This window comes from Balaenoptera ricei, chromosome 16 (assembly GCF_028023285.1).
Source record: "Balaenoptera ricei isolate mBalRic1 chromosome 16, mBalRic1.hap2, whole genome shotgun sequence".
Taxonomy (NCBI): domain Eukaryota; kingdom Metazoa; phylum Chordata; class Mammalia; order Artiodactyla; family Balaenopteridae; genus Balaenoptera; species Balaenoptera ricei.
The window spans coordinates 4439825-4463996 of record NC_082654.1 but is presented as its reverse complement, the minus strand read 5'-3'; the positions used below and the strand labels follow the sequence as shown (position 1 = coordinate 4463996).

The following is a 24172-nucleotide window of genomic DNA, read 5'->3' as shown; positions in this document are numbered from 1 at the left end:
ACTTATGTGATTTTCTAGAACGGCAAAACTCCTCTATGATAACAGAAGTACGATCAGTGGTTTCTGGTGGGCTGGGTGGTGGCAGGATGGATTGCAAGGGGGCAGGAGGGGACTTTCAGGGGTGATGGAAAGCTTTTACATTTGGATTGATATGTTGATCACGCAGTGTTTATATTTGACCAAACTCTGAGAACTATACACTTGAGATCTGTATGGTTTTTGGTATGTGAAAAATTTTACCTGAATTCAAGAAGCATTTTAAAATCAAACGAAAGCAATTCACGGGCCTTTTTGGAATTGATTTGGAAAAATCCACTGTTAAGGACACATCCATGAGGCAGTGGAGAAACTGGGGCACTGAATGAGTATTTGATGATATTAAGGAAATATTTTTGGTGTGATAATAGTATTATTATTGTGACAAAGGTATTGTTATGTTAGAAGAGTGCTGACTTTTAGAGATACACACTACCTATTTATGGAGGAAGAAATAGGATATCTGGGATTTACTTCAAAATAAATCAGTGGAGGTGAGAGGTGGAAGTGTCCTGGGGGTAGGGATGACACCAGATGCCCATGTACAACAATTGTTGAAGCTGGGTGATAGGTACAGGGGGTTCGTTACGTTACTCTTACTGCCTCTCTGTATGTGAGGCCGGGGCCTGGACTTGACTCCTGGGACCTCGCAGCCTCAGTCCTGCTGCGTCCCCAGCCGGCCTCTCGCGCAGCCCCGCCCCGCGCCCATCCCTTAAAGAAGTTTCTGTTAAAATGTTTAAAGTACAGTAAATGCTAGCGTTTCAAACAAAAATCCAGCTTTGGGACTTTTCTTGAAAGCAAAAAAAAAAAAAAAAGCAGTCCACCTGCATCAGGCCCAGTCGCCTTCCGCCATCTGCTGGAGCCGAGTGACCGGAGCGCCACTGCTCCGAGGCGCTTCTGTTTGTCCCACCCGGAAGCGGAGGGGACCCGCCGGCCCGAGCCAACGCGGCCTCCGGAGCGCGAAGGCTGGGGCCGCAGCGCCATCTGGCGACGCAGCGGGGCCACTGCGCCCTTCGGGTAGAAACGCAGGCTCAGGTGCGCGAGCGCGGCGAGGTCAGCGCAGGCGCAGAACCGCGGCGCTGGGACTGGCGCTAACCACCCGTTAGGCCGCTGTTACGAGACTTTGGAGGTAAGACAGTTCCATGCTTCCGTCTAGCGTTTGTGCTGAGGTCATTGCACTTCTCAGAGTTGTGCTGACCCAGGGGGAGTAGACCCCGTAGCCTGTGCCAACGCGTGGGTTGTGCCGTATCGCCCGGCAGGGTGGGCCCCGGAGACCCAGAGGGTCCAGTCTGCTCGGTTTCCTGGAATCACGGATCCTTCTCAAAACAAACCCAAAGTAAGTGCTGCCGGAATAGGACTGATGGGGATATAAACCGTTATCAGCTGAAAAGCTCTGAATTCAGTTAAGGGCAAGTCTGTTCCAAAATACGATGGGAGAAATGGCTTTAACTGTCTCATGAAGACTTTGGATCAATATTGCAACATGGAGCTAATTCTTTTTTTTTTTTTTTTTTTTAACTTTGGGTTTATTTATTTATTTATGGCTGTGCTGGGTCTTCGTTTCTGTGCGAGGGCTTTCTCTAGTTGTGGCAAGCAGGGGCCACTCTTCATCGCGATGCGCGGGCCTCTCACTGCCGCGGCCTCTCTTGTTGCGGAGCACAGGCTCCAGACGCGCAGGCTCAGTAATTGCGGCTCACGGGCCCAGCTGCTCCGCAGCATGTGGGATCCTCCCAGACCAGGGCTCGAACCCGTGTCCCCCTCACTGGCAGGCAGACTCTCAACCACTGCGCCACCAGGGAAGCCCGGAGCTAATTCTTTTGAATCATTTACTACTGCTGTAATAATAACTTACTGTCTGAAAACTTTAACCTTTTGATATAAATTTACTAACTTGGAAACTTTAGACATATTGGCCCAATTAGCCATTATGTGTTTTAGGCATTTATTGTGTCCAGTGAATGTCAGGCAGTGTGTTAAAAGGATGAATATGACATTCCATGTTGTCAATAGGCACCCAGCCTGCAGGGGAAAAATACCCGAGAGACTTACTGATAGGGTATGATGGGTGTGACACTTGGCTATAGAGGATCCTGAGTATTCATAGGATTAGAATAGTGCGCCATCTAGAGGAAGATCTCAGTAGTCAGACTTAGCAGTAACCACCCGGAAGATGTCACATTGGAATATGGATAGGAATGAACCCCATGCTGGTTCAGTTCCACTTCTATGCTGTTGGGAATGTTCTTCAGGTAAACTTTGGAGAGAGATTGAAGTGAGAGAGGTGTGCGGGAGGTTAGAATCTATCTTCCTGAGCTTACTGCGTGGACTGTTGAGTTAGTTAATATGATTATAATTTTTACCGAGGGTCCGCCCTATGTCAGGTGCTCTGCTAAGCACTGCAGGTTTCTCCTCTGCCCTAGATACTCTGGTTATTCCCTCCAGCGGTAGGACCGTGTGAGGTCCTGGGATGCAAAATTTAAGGAAGTGCTTGTGTTACCCAACGCAAGTTCCTGTGCCGGATGCCCAGTGAGGCCAAACAAACCGAAACATCGGGGTTTGGAGTAGAGAAAGGTTTATTGCAGGGCCATGCAAGGAAACAGGTGGCTCGTGCCCCAAAAGCCCCAAGATCCTTGAAGGGTTTCAGCAAAGCACTTTTAAAGGCAAGGTGAGGGAGGGAGGGGGTGTGGTTGGTTGTTGCAGATTTCTTGGTGTGGGAATCCTTTGTTCTTACAGCTGTTCACCAGGTCAGGTCACGATGTTCCTGTAAACCTGCAACAAGACAAATGCTATCCTCTGTTTTGCAACATTTTATCTCTATATGAATGGACTTTTAAAGGTCAGAGCCCTGAGAATAGGTTATCCTGTATATTTCAGGCTATAGACAACATTCTTGTACAAAAGGTGCAGAGCCAGCATGGCTAAGCACAGGCAACAGAGCACAAAGTTTAAAGTAAAAGGAACAGATCCAACATGGAGTCAGAGTCATTCTTCCCTACTGCACTTGCTCTCAGAGGCTGACCCTCCACTTGCATGACCCTGAGAGCCCCTCCTTAAATTCAGTGCCCCCCCCCAACCCCCTGCAGCCACATGTGTGCCTCTCTCATCTGGCCCTGGTTCCCATTTTCTGAATGAGGAAACAGAGAGGTTGATAATGCTTCTGCGATCACACAGCTTGGAGGTTTCTGAGGTGGAACATGAATCCTATGGCTTTGTGTGACTCTGGCGTCCTTACACTTAACACCTAGGTTATGTGGTTTCTTCCTGTGGCTCTAGGAATCCCTGGCCATTTTTAAAAAAGATATCTCCACTGTTAGCAGCTTTACTTGATTACAAAGCAGTGGAGAAGGGCTCTGGGGTTCACCTCAGTGGGAAGCCTCGGGGGCCTGAGCTGTGAGTCCCTGCTTAGATGGGAACGGTGGGTTGGGACTTAGGTGCCATAGCCAAATGGCCACCTTAGGGCTGAGTGTACAACCTGACAGGTGAAGATGTTGCTGAAATTTGGCCTCTGTACACCAGTGCCGGATTAAATCTCAGACACAGAGTTTTGGGTGAAGTAGAAGGAAGTAGCTTTATTGCTTTGCCGGGCAAAGGGGGCCACGGCAGGCTAATGCCTTTACGGCTGTGTGTCCCACGCTGGAGGGGGGCAGTGAGGAGTCTTATAGTGTTCAAGGAGCAGGGCGTGATCAGCTTGGGCACATTCTTCTGATTGGCTGGTGGTGAGGTCATCGAGAGTCACCATCATCCACCTTCTGGTTCCAAGCGGTCTGGGGTCTGCGTGCTTGTGGGCAAGCATCCAGTTAACTTCTTCCACCTGGAGGGGGCTTCAGTCTCTGCAAAACAGCTCAAAGGACATGGCTCAGAGTAGTATCTATAGTCCTTGAGGAAGAACTACAGGTCCTTGACTTTGTTTAATGGCTAAGGTATTATTATTTTGTCTTGCTTGACTGTTTTCCTTTCTTTCTGTATTTTCTCACTCCTCTGATTACATTCATTCTTTAACTAAAGGTTTTCTTACGGACAAAAGGCAGGCGGAGGACAGGAGTGGGGATCTGTTCTGGAAAGACCTCACAGGGTCCTGCGTGGTTACAAAGGCTTCTGCAGCTGCCATGGACGGGCCTGGTTGTGTACAGCAAGCCCTCCCTTTGGGGAACCAGCCCTCACTCTTTTCTCACCACCCCACCGAGACCATACGTGCCTCTTGGCACTTGTCACAGACTGAAGCTCTATTTAGCATTGTCACTTAATACAAACACTAATGCTGATCATGTTGGAAGTCGTAGCAGTGTCTCCCATCTGTTGTGAGCCGGCCAGGACAGTCCCCTGTTTCCTGTGCTATCTCGTTATGCTTCGTGACAATCTCGTGGGAGAAGAATCATCCCCATTTGGGATAAAGAAGATGTGGTACATGTATACAATGGAATATTAGTCAGCCAGAAAAAAGAATGAAATAATGCCATCTGCAGCAACATGGATGGACCCAGAGATTATCATACTGAGTGAAGTAAGTCAGGCAGAGAAAGACAAATACCATATGATATTATATGGTATATTACATGGCTTATATGTGGAATATAAAATGACACAAATGAACTTATCTATGAAACAGAAATAGACTCACAGACATAGAGAACGGACTTGTGGTTGTCCGGGCTGGGATGGAGGAGGGATGGATTGGGAGTTTGGGATTAGCAGGTGCAAACTATTATATAGAGAATGGATAAACCACTAGGTCCTGCTGTATAGCACAGCAGCCTATATTCAATATCCTGTGATAAACCACAGTGGAAAAGAATTCAAGAAAAGAATCATCCCTATTTGACAGATGGGGATCTGAGGCTCAGAGGGTGAAGTGACTTGGTCCGTGGCACACAAGTGGTCTGTGTCAGAGCAGGTGACACTCAGGTCTTTGTGTGATTCCACTGCTCCAGACGCCCTCTCTGCAGCCTCTCTGTGTGTAAAGGACTCTCTCCTCGTGCACTGCTAAGGGAAGCGGGTGGCCGCTGCCGCATCTGTTTTTTGTGGTGGGGATGACGCTCCACTAAGGCCTGTTCAAAGAGTGTGGACCAGGTGCTTAATGGTGTGGAAAGACCCAGAGGAAGTGCTGAGATAACCATGCTGCCGGTGAGAGAGATTAGGACCAAGGAGAAGCAGAGCCTCGGGCACCAGGGCTGTGCTGTCTGTCCTGGGGTCCGCCTGCCTCCGAGCCGACTCAGGGAAACCCGCTCTTTCATTGGCAGGATGTGGGCACCTAGAAACTCAGAACGGCTCGCTTGGTACTTGTTTTAAGAATAACCGCGTTCTTAAAATTTTGGAAGTATTTTTTCATTAGCAATGTCTGCTTGTAATTGGATATTTATTCCAATGAGAAATAACGACCAGGTTCACTTGTAAAATGTTACAAAAGTGATACACGTTCAGTTTTTTTTCTCACATTCTGCATAACATCCGTAAGTCTTCTTTTGGCATGAAAATGCATCTTCATGGGTCAGCAGCTGCTTTGGAGAGATGTGGACCTGGGTGCACCATCCTTCCTCACCCCTTATCACTGTGGTGACAACTTTCACAGGAGAGCAATAATAATACTGACTTTGGGGGTTTATTTTGAGAATGACATGAGATAAGATGTGTGAAATGGCTGTTATGGGCTGAATTGTGTCCCCCCCCAGATTCATACGCTGATGGAGTTCTAACTCCCAGTACCTCAGAATGTGATTGTATTTGAAGATAAGGTCTTTAAAGAGATAATTTATGTTAAAATGAGGTTACTAGGGTGGGTCCTAATCCAATATGCCTGGTGTCCTTATAGGAAGAGGAGATTCGGACACAGACACACACAGAGGGAGGACCAAGCGAGGACACAGGGAGAAGACGGCCTTCTACGAGCCGAGGAGAGAGAGACTTCAGAAGAAGCTGGCCCTGACAACACCTTGATCTTGGCCTTCCAGCCTCCAGAACTGTAAGAAAATCCATTTCTGTTGTTTGCCCAGTCTGTGGTACTTCGTGATGGCAGCCCCAGCAGACTCCCACACCTGCTCTCCCAGGCCTAGTATATATTAGGCCCCCTGTAAGTCCTGATTTCTTTTTCCTCTTTATTGTCTTCTTTTGGGAGGCACCTGATTATTATTATTACTTTTTAATAATGGTCACCTTAATAGCAACAGTTTTTTTTCTTTTTTTGTTTTTTGTCAATATATTTTAATTGAAGTATAGTTGATTTACAATGTTGTGTTAATTTCTGCTTACAGCAAAGTGATTCAGTTATACATATATATACATTCTTTTAAAAAAATATTCTTTTCCTTTATGGTTTATTATAAGATATTGAATATAGTTCTCTGTGCTATACAGTAGGACCTTGCTGTTTATCCATTCTATATATAAAAGCTGACATCTGCTAATCCCAACTTCCCACTCCATCCCTCCCCCAATCCCCACCCAATCCTTGGCAACCACCAGTCAGGTCTCTGTGTTCGTGATTCTGTTTCTCTTTCTGACTTACTTCACTTCGTATGATAATCAGTAGTTGCATCTGTGTTGCTGCATATGGCGTTATTGCATTCTTTTTTATGGCTGAATAATATTCCATTGTGTGTGTGTGTGTGTGTGTGTGTGTGTGTGTGTATCACATCTTCTTTATCCATTCATCTGTCAATGGACATTTAGGTTGTTTCCATGTCTTGGCTATTGTGAATAGTGCTGCTGTGAACATAGGGGTGCATGTATCTTTTTGAATTATAGTATTGTCTGGACATATGCCCAGGAGTGGGATTGCTGGATCATATGGTAGTTCTATTTTTAGTTTTCTGAGGAACCTCCGTACTGTTCTCCATAGTGGCTGCACCAATTTACATTGCCACCAACAGTGTAGGTGGGTTCCCTTTTCTCTACATCCCCTCCAGCATTTGTTATTTGTAGACTTTTTAATGATGGCCATTCTGACCCGTGTGAGGTGGTACCTTGTTGTAGTTTTGATTTGCATTTCTCTAATAACTAGTGATGTTGAACATCTTTTCATGGGGAAGCACCTGATTTTATTAATTCACTTTCTTGAGGTCGGGAATTGTGTCGTGCTCATTTTGGCTTTGGCAATGTCTAACACACTCAAGGTTTACAGCATGAGTGAATCCGGATGCTGTTTCTCAAAGTGTGTTCTGTGGCACAGAGTCCCAAAAGACTGCATTTGAAAAAGGGTCCCCTGGTCAGATGACTTTGGGAAACACTGTGATCCGGCTTGGGGAGGGGACATGGGATTCAGCGGGGAGGGGGCTACGTCTGTGGTCCCCAGGAGCCCACCGACAGGAGAGCAGAGGCCTTTCTTGTGGGTCTGTGACTCCTTGTTGCAGGGGGGAGCCTGTGGTGACTAACTCGACACTTGGCAATCACACGTGCGACTGAGATCCACTTGTGAAATAATGATTGCAGTCATCTAAGGAATCCGAAGATTCGCTTCAGTTGATGAAACTTGCAACTTGATGGAAAATTTTCCTAATAGCTTTTTAACCCTGGTTTGCAGGTATTTTCTCAATACCTACTCACGACCTTATTTATAACCTGGGCAATGTGTGTTTCTTACAGATGCAAGGACGTAACATGGGCTCCAGATGTTATGAAGCCATCACGTACATTTATTTCATAAAATATCACAAGGTTCACAAACCAAGATGATTTGATTTACATAGAGCAAAGTAACCCATTGTTTGTTTGAGGAGTTTGTTTCCTAGTTGAATTTTGGATCGCCATGACCCGATGATGTCTTGCTGGTGATGTCTTGCTGTTTATGGTGGGGAAACCCTACAGGCACAGCTTCACAACTCTACTGCCTTTAGCTTTCTAGGAGTGATTTACTTGCATTGCTCCTGTGTGTTATCTACCGTGGTCCAACATTGTCTAAGTTGACTTGGAATTCAGCAAGGCTTGATTGCAGTTTCCCTTCTAAATGGGCCGTAGATTGGTCCGGTTATCACTGTCAGAAAACTGTGCTCACAGCCGTGTGTTGCTTTATGCTAATTAACGTTGTGTATGTTCTAATTAATCTACACGTTTTTTTTTTTTTTTTAAATTAGGGAAAGCCAGTAACTACCTCACACTCTCCAGCTTTACATTCTTTTACTTTAGAGGCAATTCATATTCCTGCTAGCACTCGCTGCCTGTAGAGCTGTGGCCGCATAGGGAGAAGTCTCTGGGTCTTTGGTTGCTGAAACACTGGAGAACCTATGATTGGTGGCCTTGGCTCAACTTAAGGGGGCCAGGGGGTGTTTTTCATGTGCTGAGGCGCCTTCACCCTTTCCCCAGCAGTCCCTGGACTAGCCCTGGAGCTGGCCTGGCTAGCACCCTGTCCTCCTGGAAGTTAAGAAAAAAGAAAGAAAGAAAGAGAAGACCGGCATTTATTGAGTGCGAAGTCTGTGTCAGGCATCTGCTAAAGCCTTTACTGGGATCATCTCATTTTATCTTTACAAAAACTCCATGAGGAAGGTTCTATTGTAGAGGATTATAATCATAAGTGTACTACGTTGCAGTGGTTACGCAGCTCGTGAAACAATTTAAATTTTTTAAAAAGATATCAAAGTTTTACACGCACCTGATTTAAAAAAAACAAAATAGTTTTACAAGGTTTGTTGAAAGGCACACATCCCCAACTCAGAGCTCCCCTGTCTATGTCACCTCCCTCCCATGACACCTCCCCCCGAGGTCATCCCTTGTGCATTGTACCGATGTATTTCGTGCTGGCACGACTCCTCCTGGGCGTCTCAGTTTTAAGCATGGTCTTTTCTCTGTGAAGACGAGAATGCACACCTTTTCCTACCTCTACGCCTACCATACACACTCATACCCTTATGTCCACCCGTCCACTTCCTATACTTACCCTGCAATTCTGATTAGAGCCGTGTCCGCCATCACAACTACATAAATGCTGTTTGAAGCTCAACCACGTAGTAAATTATGGTCACTGTTTATTGCACATTTTTTGTTTTGTTTTTCCAGGAGTCAGTTTTCTTTAATTTTCTCTCCCAGTCGCTCAGTGTGGTGCATTCATCACGAGGTCGTTTGTGTTAACCCTCGAGACCTCTGGGTGCCTTCCCTTCTCTCAAGTTTCCTTCTTGAGGAAAACCTCTCCCAGAGCTCCCGTCCTGGGCCATCCAGTCTGCACCGTTTGCTCCTGAAACCTGTGTTCCAGAAACGCTTTTTTCTTTCTTTCTAACTCTCAAGCACACCTGCTGGTCATCTCCTAAGAAAGGCTCATGGGAAGCCTGGGTCTGAAAAACATCATTATTTCACCTTACACTTACTGCATTTCTAGGTAGGAAATAATTTCCATTGAGAACTTTGGTGGCTTCTGTCCACCGTCTTTGGCTCCTGGGTTGTTGCCCAGAATCCTGAAGCCGCCCAGGTTCTGGATCCTTAGACGGGCCTCTTTTTCCTTTTGCCTCTTCCTCTCTGGAAGTTTGAAGGATCCTTTGTTTGTCCTCAGAGCTCTGAATTTTCACCATAATGTATGTTCCTATGGGTCCAGCTTCATCAGTTGTATTTGGGCTTCTCGTAAGCCCCTTTCATCCAGAATTTTGTGACCTGGGACATTTTCGAGGATGATTTGTTAGCTAATTTCTTCCCCTTGGCCTTCACAGTTCTTTCTGTCTGGAAACTCCCATTATTTGGATATTTGACCTCCTGGGATGATTCTTTAATTTTCTTATTCTTTCTCTCCTGTTAACCAATTTTTTTTGCTCTTGAGATTTCTTTGATTTTGCGCCCCAATCTTTTCGTTGACTTTTTTCCATCTTTCTTATAATATTCTGAGTTGCCAATAACTCTCTTCTGTTCTCCAAACATTCCTTTTCATGATCTCTGTCTATGTTATACGGTTGTGAGCTCTGGTCTCCTCTCTCCGGGGACATTAAGGAAAGCTTTTCCCTTCTTCACACACAGTCTCAGTCTCCCTCAACAGGCTTCGTTCTGTCCATTTGTTTTGGTCACTCTTTCCTGGGTGATCTGCTTTCCTCTGCTGGTTCCTGTCTGCTCACCTTTATACACACATGACAAAATGCCCATGGCATCTCTGAGTTCCTGGGGCTGTGGGCTGGGAGCTGGGCGGTGGGCTGGGTCACCCGGGTGGTGGGTTGTAGCTCCCACCCCATGTCAAGGTCTGTAGGTCTTTCCTCACAGGTGGTCGTGAAACAGAGCAGGACCCTATGGTCCTTGCCCCCCATGTCCTCCACCTGCCTTTTGTCTGTGGAAAAACTGTAGCCGAAGAATAAGTTTAATCAGAGAAGTGAGAAAATGCAGAAGCAAAGAAAAGCAGTCATACATGACAGAACAATAATAGTTTAGTCATTAAGCAAAGTCAAGGACCTTTAGTTCCTCCTCAAGGGCTATAGATCATATTCTGAGCCGTATCCTGCGAGCTGTCTTATAGATACTGAAACCCTCACCAGGTGGAAGAAGTTAACTCCATGATGACCAGGCTGTAGCCACGACAGAAGCTGCCACAGTTCCGAGAACTGGCCTCAAGAAAATGGGAACAAACCGACCCTGGAACTGAAGATTAATTATATTGATACTTAAAACAATCAAGATTATGCCGATCAAGATGAAACTGATGACCAATTTCAACATGACTGTCTGAGCTGCCTGTGCTGTTTCTGCGTGGAGCCCCCTTCCTCAGGCTATGAAAGCTCTGCCCAGATTGTCAGCGGGGGCGACTCAGCCCTCCCCCATGGTTGCTGGCCTCCAAAATAAAGCAAACTTTCCTTTCCACCAACCTGGCCTCTTTATTCGTTTTTGAGGGGCGAGCGGCTGGATCCCACTTTCGGTTACAGTCGGACCCCCCAGAGGATATTCCCTGTGTCCCCTGCCTGGAGGCGACAGGCCTTGCTGCCCAGTGGGAGAAAGGCTGGCATCTCGGCATCCGTGGGCTGTGTGCACTTAACCCCTCTGTTCCTACAGGAACTCCCGTCCTCATCTGTGTCCAGTGACCGCTGGCCCAGGGACCACTGTTATGGACCTCTGGCCTCCCCTGGAGGGGGAGGGACAGTGTCCTGGTAAGCAGAGTGGGACGGGGACTCTCGCTGCCTTGTGATCTGCGTTCAATACCACTCCCACCCTTGAAACCCCTCCCTCTGCTCCCAGAGGCCCTTGTGCCACCAGTGCCCCAGCCTCTTGTGTTCTCTGGGTAAACCAGGGTAGCTTTTGGCCTTCTTGGCCCAAGTTCAACTTTCAGGGCCTGCTCAGTCAGTTACCACGTGTCCACCTGCCTCCAGCTTTTCCAAAATGTTCTTGCAGTCGTCTTTCCTTTTCTTCACACCTTTGTGAGAGGCTTTTATTTTTTAACTTTTGTCCTCGTGTAAAACGAAACCCCTCTCTCTCCATCTGCAGCTGTAGGTCTGTAATTCTCGTTGCAGAGTGATACTCCTTTGTATGATGAGATCACATTGTCTTTGTCAAACCCCTTGTTGATGACAGTGGGTCATTTCTGATGGTGGCTCCTGTGAGCTTGCTGCAGGCTGCGAACATTCTCGTGCGTGCCTTTTGGGGCACATTTCCTCATTTCTGTTGGGTATGTATTTAAGAGGGAAATTGCTAGCAGGCATAAAAGTCTATGCTTCCTTTAGCAGACGCTGGCTGACGCAACATTTTCCGAAGTGTTTGTACCAATTTTCACAGCCACCAGCAGCACCTGGATGGCTCCACACCCTCACCTGTATCTGAGCCCTTCTGATGGGTGTCACCGTGACCTCACTGTGTTTTCAACATATTTCCCTGTCGAATGATGACATTCAGCACACTGTCATATTTTTGAAGGCCTTTGGCTGTTCTCTTTTGTGAAGTCTCTGTTCAAGTCTTTAGCCCAGTTTTCCATTGGATTGTCTTTTTCTGATGAATTTGTGTTTAAAAATATATTCAAAATGTCAGTACTTTGTGATATAGATAAAGGCAGACATACATGTATACACACATATGTATATACACACATGTGTAATCTTCTACTGTGTGTGTTGGCTTTTCATTCTCTTAATGGTGTTTCTTATTTTAATTTTAATTGTAACACAGTCCTGTTTAATGATTTTTCTTTGTAGTATTTTGGGGGTCTTGTTTAAGAAATCCTTGCCTCCTGTAAGTTCGCAAAAATGTTCTCCTAAGTTTTCCCCTAAAAGTTTTATTTTACCTTAGTCTGCAATCCATCTAGCATTGGTTTTTGTGAATGGTTTGAGATAGAAGTATGTGTGTGTTCTATATATATATATATATATATATATATATATATATAATATTTATATAAAGATATATATACTATATATAAATATGAAATATAATATGTAATATGTATTATATATAAATATATAATATAAATAATATATATAAATAAATATATTTTTCCATTTTTCCCCAATGGACATCCAGTTGACCTAGCACTATCCTTTCTCCTCTGCATTGATGCATCACTTTGCCCTAAATATATATATATATATATATATATATATATATATATATATATATATATTTGTTTGTTTTGTTTTTGTTTTGGATCTGTCTATTTCTGGTAATGTATGTCCTCCAGGTTTATTCTTCTTCAAGGCTGTCTTGGTTATTCTGCATTGAGTTTATAATAATTTTGAGAGGATTGACATCTTAGCAGTTTTCAGTCGTCAGTACAGAATCTTGGAATCTCCCTTCATTTATCATTAGTCCTCTCAATAGTATTGAGTTAGTTGGAAAGTTTTTTGAAGGTCTGCTCACACACTTCACTCACTGCCCACAGTCACTCCTTTTTTAACCTTCCAGCCCCCATGTCAGCCTTTGACTAACAGAAACCCATTCTCAGAGATGGCTCTCCTTCCTTGTTAACAAACCCAGTAAACTTTTCTAATTTTGTGTCCCTGTAGACGTCTCTGAATTTTTAACACCAGTGCCTCCTGGTGGATTTTGACTTTCCTTAGTACCACTTGCCCCTTCCATTATGACGAGCTTACAGTGAAAAAAAAATTCAAGTTCACATCTCCATACTTTGAATTCCAATTTTGTTCTCACACCTAGCCTCTTTAAAATATTAATAGACTTTATATTTTATGAATATTTTGGGGTCTACAGAAAAAATTGAGTGGAAAGTATAGTTTCCCATATACCCCCTCAACACCCCTCCCCCCAGCCCAGTATCCCCTATTATTAACGTCTTGCATTGATGCAATACATTTGATACAACGGATAGCGAATCTTGATACATTATTATTAACTAAAGTTTATAGTTTACATTAAGGTTCACTCTTCATGTTGCACATTTTATGTGTTTTGACAAAGGTGTGGCCATCAGTATCATATAGAATGGTTTCACTGCCCTAAAATTCCCACGTGCTCCATCCATTCATCCTTCCCTCAAACTCCGGAATCACTGGAAACCGTTGTCTTTTTACTGTCTTCCTAGTTTTTCCTTTTCCAGAATGTCATGTAGTTGGATTCATACAGATTCTTTTCTCTTAGCAACATGCATTTTAAGTTTCCTCCATGTCTTTTCATGGCTTGATGGCTCGTGTCTTTTTGTCACCAGTATTCCATTGCATGGATGTCACAGTTTGTTTATCCATTCACCTATGGAAGGACATCTTGGTTGCGTCCACGTGCTGGCAATTATAAACAAAGCTGCTATAAACTTTCATGTGCAGGTTTTTGTGTGGGCATAAGTTTTCAACTCATTTGAGGAAATACCAAGGAGCATGGTTGCTGGATCAGACGATAAGAGTATGTTTAGTTTTGTAAGAAGCTGCTAAACTGTCTTCTAAAAGTAGCTCAACTGCTTTGCATTCCCACCGGCAATGAATGAGAGTTTGTTCCTGTAGTTTCATATTCTTGTCAGTACTTGGAGTTGTCATTGTTTGGAATTTTAGCCATCCATTAGGTATATATGGCATCTTGTTGGTTTTTTTTTAAAGATTTTTATTTTATTTATTTCTTTTTTGGCTGTGTTGGGTCTTCGTTGCTGCGCGCGGGCTTTCTCTAGTTGCGGCGAGCGGGGGCTACTCTTTGTTGCGGTGCGTGGGCTTCTCATTGTGATGGCTTCTCTTGTTGAGGAGCACAGGCTCTAGGCGCACGGGCTTCAGTAGTTGTGGCATGTGTGCTCAGTAGTTGTGGCTCACGGGCTCTAGAGTGCCGGCTCAGTAGTTGTGGCGCACGGGCTTAGTTGCTCCCTGGCATGTGGGATCTTCCTGGACCAGGGCTCGAACCCATGTCCCCTGCATTGGCAGGTGGATTCTTAACCACTGCACCACCAGGGAAGCCCACATCTTGTTGTTTTAATTTGCAGTTCCCAAGTGACATATGATGTTGAACATCTTTTCATATACTTCTTTACCATTTGAATATCTTCTTTCTGTTCATGTTTTTTGCCTATATTTAAATAAAGTTGTTCATTTTCTTATTGTTGAGATTTAAGAGGTTTTTTTGTATGCTTGGATACCAGTCCTTTATCAGATATGTTTTTGCAAGTATTTTCTCCCTGTCTGTGTTTCGTCTTCTGGTTCCCTTGACAGTGTCTTTTGCAGAGCAGAAGTTTTTAATTTTAATGAAGTCCAACTTATCAATTTTTTCAAGGATCTTATTTTAACACCTAGAATTTTTGTTTTGTTTTTGAGCCTTAAAATATGCAAAAGCTTGACTTTGAACTTCCTCCAGAGCCAGACTTTGTGTCATTTTCTTTATTCCCCACACATCTCTTGTCTTGCTATCCCATCATGGCCTTTCCCTTTTCTTCAAAACCAGACGAGGGCAAATAACCCTGGGGTGCTGCTGTCAGCTGTCTCTCTGCCAGGCCCACTTCCTTGTCCCCGTCCCAGACTCTGGCCCATTCAAGGCCCCACTTTGGCCTGACTCTGGATTTCACAGGTCAGGAGTTGATCCTACAGATCACCCCTGGGGCCAGAGGCAGGCAGAATCATCATTTGTTATGGAAATGACCTTCCATTTCAGAAGCCATGCGGCCTCCTCCTTGTTCATAAAAGTCTACATTTCTCGCGCTCCATGATTGGCTCCGACTTGCTCCTCATTGCTTGGGTGATGGGTGTAATACCAAAGCAGGAGATGATGAAGGACGAGGCCATTACCTGAATGGTTGCCTGTCTAGGTGAGGGCTGTGTAACGGAGGGAGCAGTGTCTCCCCTTCCAGAGTAGAAACCCCTTTGTTTTGCAACAGGAAACCTCTGGTAAGCTGAAGGCAGCATTCATTTTAGACTGGGAGCTCTCGGGTGAGGTGCAGCTGAGGTTGAATGACTTCAGCAGTTATCTCTTCATCATTATGCCACTGCTACCGAGGCCATCTCCTGTGTAAACACAGACGGTGACTTTTTAAAATAATTAATTAATTAATTTTATTTTTGGCTGCGTTAGGTCTTCATAGCTGTGCTCAGGCTTTCTCTAGTTGTGGCGAGCGGGGGCTACTCTTTGTTGCAGTGCGTGGGCTTCTCATTGCGGTGGCTTCTCTTGTTGCGGAGCACGGGCTCTAGGCACTCAGGCTTCAGTAGTTGTGGCACGTGGGCTCAGTAGTTGTGGCTCGTGGGCTCTAGAGCGCAGGCTCAGTAGTTGTGGTGCACGGGCTTAGTTGGTCCGCAGCACGTGGGATCTTCCCGGACCAGGGCTCGAACGCGCGTCCCCTGCATTGGCAGGTGGATTCTTAACCACTGTGCCACCAGGGAAGTCCTAAGACAATGATTTTATAATTTGCTCTCAGGCAACTGAGAGTTTGGGGACTCTTTACCTTCTGCCTTTTTACAGCAGCTAAATCACAGCCAGAATTTTTCAGAGCTCCTCAAACGTCATTATTAAAAACAAAAGTTATTAGTTTCAACGCCAAACAGTAAATCAGTGTGAACCCCTTGCTGGCTCCCTGAAGGAAGGTCTCTGTCTCCTGGGTCCAGGAGAAACACAGCTGACCTTACAGTGGGGACCACTGGGGTGGGCCTGCCGGGTGAGCCCCCTCCTGCCATGTGTGCAACTGTTGCATCTCCAGGTAAAGTAGGAGGACCACTGAGTGGGCTTCCTCGATTGGAGCCATCAGGCTTACGGACAGTGTTCCCCCTTCAGGTCCTGCAAATTCACAGATAGAAAAATAGAAAATAGAAGAAACAGAGAAAAGTGAAATGAGGCTAGAACAAGTTAGTTAAAACCATGCTCAGACCCCCATTCCACCCCCCGCTTTCTCCTTTATCCTCTTGCAGAACCTACTCCTAATTCTTAGGTTCCTTTTCTCCTGCGTGATCTTCCTTAGCTTCTGCAGTCCTTGGTTTGTACTGATGATTGCCGTTTTAGGGTTTGCACAGCGTACCTCTTTCCTGTCAGCCCTGAGCACAGGTGGGTGCCTGGTAGGTCCACAAACCATGATGGTTAAAGAAATGAGCAAGAACATTGGTGCCCGAATCTCTGGACGACCTTGGCCTCTCCGGCCTGGTGTTCTAGAATGTTCCACACCAGCTGTCTCAGAGGGGATGGCAGTTTTTGTTCTCTCTGGACCCCAGGTTCCCATCTTCAAACTTTGATGTGGTTAAAAATTTTTTTGCTTTATCTATAAAGCCCTTTATTCAAACCAATAAAAGCAAGGTTGTGTTTTGCAGGGGGGTGAGGTGAGTGAGGGGACAGGAAGCAGACCCCAGCCTTGGAGCCCCCGTTCCACCTTGGAGACCCTTTGGGAGGGGCCTCTCTGCATTTCCAGTCTCTCCCTCTCATCCCGCTGTCACCCTGCCAGCTGTCACCCGCCCTCACAGCTGCGGGTCTGGACAGTGCCACAGGCCTCCTTCCAACCCTCTCTTTTCTCTCCTTCCAACCCCTTGTCTTTCTTCCATTGCATGAGGCATGATCAGAGCTGCCAGGCTAAGCCTTTTAAAGCGCAACTTTTGCCCATCACTTTCCTCCTCAGAAAGTCTAGATGCCGCACGGCGCCCCAGTAACCGGGAGATAAAGCCTCTCTTCTCGGCACAGCATTTCGGGCTGAGCCAACTCTGGTTACCAGCAATCTTCCCAGGGTGCTCGGCCGCCACCCTCACCTGCGCCGGGCTGGCTTGCGGGCTCCCTTGCAAACCGTGAGGAGAAGGGAAACAGGAAGAAAGAAAGATACACGTGTAAAAACAGGAAGGAGACGAGATGGAATTTCTGCTCCTCCCTTGTCTCTGGCCGGCTCTCCCAGCCCCACCCTCCCTGCTGGAGGACAGAGACGTCCCACCCCGCCACTCACTCCTTCTACCGGAGGTAGAGAGAAGGAAGGAAGGAAGGAAGAAAGAGAGAGAGAGAGGGAGGGAGGGAGGGAGAAGGAAGGAAGGAAAGAAAGAAAGGAAGGAAGGGAGAGAGAAAGAAAGAAAGAAATGAAGGGAGGGAGGAAGGAAGAAGGAAGGAAGAAAAGAAAGAAAAGAAAGAAAGAAAAAAGAAACGGAGGAAGGAAGGAAGAAGGAAGGAAGGAAAGAAAGAAAGGAAGAAAGAAAGAAAGAAAGGAAAGAAAGGAAAGAAAAAATGCCTTAGAATAATGGCAGAATTGTAGTGATTAAATGAGCTGACAGGTATTTAATCATAATTCATTAAAAATCTCAAAGTATATCTCAGTGATTCTTGGTCTGTCCTGTATAGATTAGAATATGATGTAAGGCATGTGGGTAAATACACCTGCTCATTGGAAGGGAATGGGCTTTGGAATGAGGCTGACCAGGTTGCAGTTCTGCCTCTGCCGTGAGCTGTGTGGCCTCTTGTGAATTGCTGAACCTCTCTGAACCTCATTTTCCTCACCTGTGAAAGGGTAAATAAAGCCTGCTTCTCAGGGAAGCTGTGAGAACGAAATTAGTCAACTTAGGTGGACCTTACAGTCCATGATGATTTCACTTTCTGTTGTCCTTAAAGCAAAGCTCCCTCTGGGTCTCTGCCTGGAATCCCCCCTGTACTGTTCTTTGGGACCCACAAATTTCCAGGCTCTGAGCCTGGACGCGGAGGGCCGGCCTCAGGGAGAGAGAAGGTAGAGCAAGAAAGTCCAAGGGAAAAGCAGGAATTAAAGCTAATGAGGGTCTCTCTGTGCAGCTTGGGCTGTAGGGAATCCCACACGGGAGGCGTGGTCATGGGCCACGGCTCCATGATTCAGGGAACTTCTGGCTGCCAACAGTTAAGGCAGGATCTGGATTTTATGTGAGGGGAAAACACGAGTCTTAGATCACTATTTGCTTATAATTTGTAAGATAACATTATTCACACTCAAAAGGAATGATCACGTGTATTAATTTAAAAGCTGGCATGTGGAATAAATAAATTAGGGGATTTTTCTTTAAAATGTGTACAACATTTTGAGTCTGACACAGAAATTCTACCCCAAACTCCAGATTATTTTGAGAAGCTGATCTAATAAAATGAAGAATTAGAAAGACCACCCGTAACAGCTTAAGGAGAGTTCAGTGATTTGACAAGCGATGTACATGGTATTTTGTTAAGTGAAGAAAACACACTTTCTAAAACAAGAATGTGTCGGATGATCCCATTTTATGGAAAACAATACAAGAAAAATATAACATATATAGACAGCAAGCTGTCTGGAAAGACATATCCTACTGCATTTTTTCTTCTTTTGAATTATTTTTAGTGCTTAGGTTGAGTATTCCTTTGGTAATAAGAAACAAACAAAAAAAGTCCTACCTTTATGTAACTTTTGGGAGAAATACATGCTCCACCTATGAAGCAGTCTTGCAAAACTAATCAAACTCCATAGATGCTGTAGATTCAACTACCAACTCCCAAGAAATACAGGGGATGGAGGACTGTGTAAAGGGGACCCACAGGAAAGCAATCAGCCCAATACAGACTGAGGGGAACGCGATGGGTTAAGCGACTGGCTTCTGTAATAGATAAAGAAATTGATGAGAGATAAAGATGGAGACAGGAGGAAGGGAGAGGAGAGAATTTAGAAATTAAAAGAGGCTTAAGAAATGCACCAGCCAGTTAACAGCATGTGAAACTTATTTGCATTTTGACTCAAACTGTAAAAAGTTATCATCCAGGAGGTTTACGGGACAATGGGAAGGTGGGACTCTGGCTATGTAATGCTATTAGGGAATTCTTGTTAATGTTGTAGGTTTAGGGAATTCTTGTTAATGTTGTAGGTACAAAAAGACCGACTCTTTCAAGATGGACCCCAAATATCTCCAGTTGGATGGCCAGGCTGTCCAGGATCTGCTCCCCAGTAATAAGGGGAGGAGGGGGGCAGGTGGGGGTCCCCCAGGCAACAGGACCGACCATGAGTTGCTGAATATTGAAGCTGGATGGTGGGACCCGGGGTTCACATCACTGCCCTCTTCACTTTTGTGCCCGTTGACATTTTCCTTAATAGAGAAGTCTGAAGAAGCTGCTCTTGGTTTTCTCGAATGACTCAGACCGGCTCCCTGGACTAGAGATTTCTGCCCACCTTTCTCTGGGGGACCCTCCCGTTCCCCTCCTTTGCTGCTTCCTCTCCTTTTCCACTTACTCTTAATTCTCTGGAGAATTCTGGGGCTGGGCTCGCTGGAACCTTGGCAAGGTGCTTCGAGTCTTTCCATTCTGAAAAGATTTCTCTGTTGAGTACCTGAGGACCACAGCTTTCCGAGATGGGAGCCCTCCTCGTCCCCCATGGCTGTGCCATGCGAGCCACTGCCACTCAACGGTGGGCAACAGGGCACCACCTTTGCCGTTCAGGTACGTTACCAGCTAAACCAAAATTATTAGCCTTAATACAATTTTAAAACAATTATTGGGCTAACTGGATGCAAATTAAACAAAATGAACCTATAAATATATGTGTTTTTCAAATTAGTAATTGGATTTTTTGATGATCTTTGGCGTGACATTGATAAGCTGCCGCTCATAACGGTCTAATTAGGCAATATGTAAACTTTGGCACTTGGTTCTGTCCTAGTGGCTTTTTCAAATGATGTTTGTAAAATTTGCAATTTCATATTACAGATTAAAAATTAAAAACTGCAGGAGGCTAACATTAAAATGAGAATTCATTTCAGGGAAAGCCCTGTAGACAAAATTCACCCTAATAGAATTGTGCATTAGGGGCCGCAAATCACGATGTATAGTTACACAAGGGAAGCCTTGTCAAAACCAGTATTGTTGGTCTGTAGTTCTATTCACAGTATTAAACCCATCAGCAAAGCCACTTTGGGGAAAATGTGAACATTATCAAAGAACAGTAAATTAGCAAGAAATTAAAGCATATACCCTTGCATTTCCAAAACAAAAGATCCCTTCATTAAAAACCTTTCATCAGTGGTTTAATATTCATAGCAGTAATTTGCATAACTAAATCAGTTTTCACTGATGAGAGACGACCAAAGTTTTTTCACTAATTTCTTTTTTGAATGAGCTCTCTAGTTTTTTGATTAAAATTTCACACCAGTAGTTGAACAGAATTGAATCCATGGCTTAGCCATATTTGCAAGTATCATCTTTTAAAACACCAGATTAAATGTTACTTCTTAGGAAGGCAGGTATTGTTCAAATAGCTTTGTTTACTTTAACTGCATATATTTTTCTCTCCTTGAAATTTGGGCCTTGAGTAGAAAAGGTTGATAGGGACAGAATCAAGTTGATGGCGTTCGGACTTGTTTCTTGTTTTTTTTTCTGAACCTGAGGGTGGGCACTGTGTGAACGAGCCGCTGCGGCCTGCTAGTTCTGGCAAAGTCATCTGCCTGCACACGTTAGGGATTCCAGCATCTTTGTGAAAGTGCCGTGATTTTCTAGCGCTGCTTCTCCTTAGAAAAGGTGGTAACCTGGTGAGGGGAAGAGGTGAGGAGGCCAGCTGGTTAGACCCTGGGGATGAAACAGAGGGGCTGTGATTTGCAGGGTTTGGTCCCTTGGCTGTGACACATCCATCCATTTGTCTAGCAGTTTAGTCCAAGTTAAAACCAAAGTCACAGCCTATGTTCAGAGCGAGATAGTGCATGATTATTTTCTTCCCTCTTTCAACCCGAGGGGCTCAAAGATAAATTGGTGCACACTTTTTGGAAGAAGGTAGTCACATGACTTTCATCAGTTGTACGTGATTTTCAGACTTTTTGAAAAATTGTGAATGAAAATACCAGTGGCTGTCCCGGGTGTGGAGCTTTGCTGCTTACTTGAAAAGCCGTACCCTGAAAGGTGCGTTGCCCCTTCTTCTGCGAGGAGCATCTCCCCACTTTCTCAGTCCCAGGCAACCCCAAGTCACTGCCTGAAATGTGGCTCAATAATTCTAACTCTGGGGAGTTGTGGGTCAAAACCACTATCTTGCCAGACATTCAGCTCTTACTGGTGAATCGGTTTCTGGAGAGTCCTACATTTTGGGGACCAGTTGTATTTCTTGATACCCAAACCAGGAAACTCAACCATTGACATAAAAATGAGGACCTTAGGAGAACTTTTTAAAAATAATTAATTAATTAATTAATTAATTTTTGGCTGCGTTGGGTCTTTGTTGCTGCGCGTGGGCTTTCTCTAGTTCTGGTGAGCGGGGGCTACTCATCATTGTGGGGCTTCTCACTGCGGTGGCTTCTCATTGCAGAGCACGGGCTCTAGGCGCACAGGCTTCAGTAGTTGTGGTACATGGGCTCAGTAGTTGTGGCGCACAGGCTCAGTAGTTGTGGCGCATGGGCTTAGTTGCTCCGCGGCATGTGGGATCTTCCCAGACCAGGGCTCAAACCCGTGTCCCCTGCATTGGCAGGCAGATTCTTAACCACTGTGCCACCAGGGAAGTCCCAGGAGAACATTTTTATAAAGTATTTATGATGGATCATCTTATATTCCTTTCATCCAGTCAGTATATTTATGTAGAACCTTTTGGACACCCAGCGCTGTGCTTTTATTTCATGGAGATCCTGAAACTCTCTGTGCTGTGGATTCAATAAGTGGCTACACAACGCAATTCTTGTCTGGTGGTTGTATGAAGCCCGGGATGGCAAGTTCCACTCTTCAGCAGATGAGATTATTTAGGGCAGGACAAAGTCAAGTTAAATTTTTTTCTCTTTAGATTATCAAGTCAGCTTACCTACCTGTTAGCTTTATTTAACAGGTTTATATCACTAGCAGATCAATCTGAATATCTTCGAAACTAGGAGGAAACATCCCGTTTCAAGAGAACTTAAGAAGAAGCTTTTTTCCCTCTGACAGGCCTGTATGTCTCGTTTCACTGTCCACTGGTCTTAAACAGGCGTCTTTAAGGACTGGTCCCTATGGCTGCCCTTAGCAGCCTCCTTGTCCCTGGAAAGTGAGGTCAGAGAGAGTGGACATCTCCATCACTCCTGGAGAGACCAACGGAACAGTGGGAGCAAAGGCGGAGAAAATTGGAAGGCGTGTGTGTGTCTTGGACAGAGTAATTTGGCTGGTGGCAGAAAAGACGGACGGAGGAAACGCTGACTGAAGGCTTCCTGTGGGGGGGATGGATTATGTCTCTCGGGAGGGAGAGAAGGCAGCAGTGTGTGTGGGGTGACCCCGGCCCCGCCTCCATAGGATCTGGTCTTGGACAGACCTGTGTGGCCTCAGAGCATCCCCTGCTTCCCCTCTCCGCAGAGTGGTTATGTCCAGCCTAAGGATGTAGAGGAAATGGCTTAGAAAACCACACTGGCCTAAGCCAAGGCGGCCTGAGATAAAGTTAAGTCCAGGCGCGTTGTCCTGGAAACACGGGGGTCCGGGAGACGGGGCTGTGTGTGCAGATTGCCGTCCTGCTTTTCTTTCCACTGGGCTCCTAATTTCCTGGCTGTCTTTGATGTTTCAACGTGTGCCCGCGTCTTCTGTAGAAGTATATGAGCTAGAGACCAACCAGAACTTTTTGATACGTGCAAGGGTTATTATTAAATAGAAGTTTTAAATAAAATGCGGGACAAAGAGGGCTGTGATGGGAAGAAGAAGCAGAACTAAGGGAGGAACACATTTGAGGTGTGACTTCAATGGCAGGATCGGGGTCTGGATGGTAACCTTGACCTGGCAACCAGAAGGGAGTCTGCCCATGTCCGGCCCTGCTGGAGGGGAGCTGGAAGGCCCTGGTTCGCTCAGTCACCTCAAAGTCCCAACGCCGGTGCACGCTGACAGAGGCCACGTTTGCTTTTGGATGAAAGTTTTAGAGCAAGGCTGGCCACCAAGCACTAAGTCCTCTACGGAGCTCTCTCCACTATCAGGGCTGATGTCCAGTCCCGTTTTAGAGGGACGTATTGGCACAGCCCGCGGCCCAAATTCAGGCCCACGTTGGTTTTCCAGGATTGAAGGAACCCTCAGATCCCAGCACTACCGATGCCTGACGCGTCTAATCTCTGACACCCCGCCAGCTCAGGAAAGATTTCATAATTAAAAATGTAAAAATGTTAATTACCTGAAGATACTTCCTGATGGGTAGCACTGATCAGGAGGGAAATTGATGGTATTGAGACAGGGAAAATTATTAGATTAAGCAATATTCATGGGAAATGTATCTCATAAGAACTCTGTGTGTGGTCCCGCCTGTTTGGTGGTATTTCTACGTTATGTTTTTCGGTAGGAGGAAATGCACTAAACTAAAAGAGAATTTGATGAACTGCGTTGGTCAGAAAGCAAGGTATGTCTTCCTGGTCAGAGAAGGATTCAGAGACTCAGGAACGATGCGGGGAGGAGTAGGAGGAAAGGACCGTACAGCTTTGATACTCTTGTGGCCTCATGAGAGAGGGGTCTCGCGCTGGAATTTGGCTGGGGGTCCTGCTGAAGATCTTGGCTGGGCTAATTGGTGGGTGGGTTGGATTGTGTGCCAAGAAGCGTCTGTGGGCCCCTGTGCTCACATTAGGGGGGTGTTTCTCCAGCCGGTGGGTACCCGGCACCTCAGAGGTGCATCGTCTGTCCTATCGGGTGCCCTGGCTTCCTGGGAAACTTCTGTAAAGGTCCAGAGAGCAAATAGTTTCCGTTTTTCCAGGACTATTACCTTCTGTCCCAACTGCTCGGCTCTGCTGAGCTAGCTCCAGAGCAGCCGAACACGGTTCATCCACAAACCGCGTGGCCGTGTTCCAGTCAAACTGCGTTCACAGGCACTCAAGTTTGAATTGCATACAATGTTTGCTTGTGATGAAATAGCTGCTTCTTCTTCTTCCATCATTTTAAAATGTAAAATCTATTCTTAGCTCGTGGCCCGGATCAGGCCCGCAGACTGTAGTTTGGCAGC

The 24172-nt window shown here is 45.5% G+C and overlaps 1 long non-coding RNA gene across 1 annotated transcript in view; it reads left to right on the top strand.

Annotated features, from left to right (window-relative positions):
• The first annotated feature begins 1107 nt into the window (after positions 1–1107).
• LOC132350887 (uncharacterized) overlaps positions 1108–24172 on the top strand; it is a 184573-nt gene continuing 161508 nt past the window's right edge. Inside the window, exons 1-2 of the long non-coding RNA XR_009498036.1 lie at positions 1108–1165; positions 5843–6100. This is a non-coding gene — a long non-coding RNA (uncharacterized LOC132350887). The remainder of the gene's footprint in view (positions 1166–5842; positions 6101–24172) is intronic.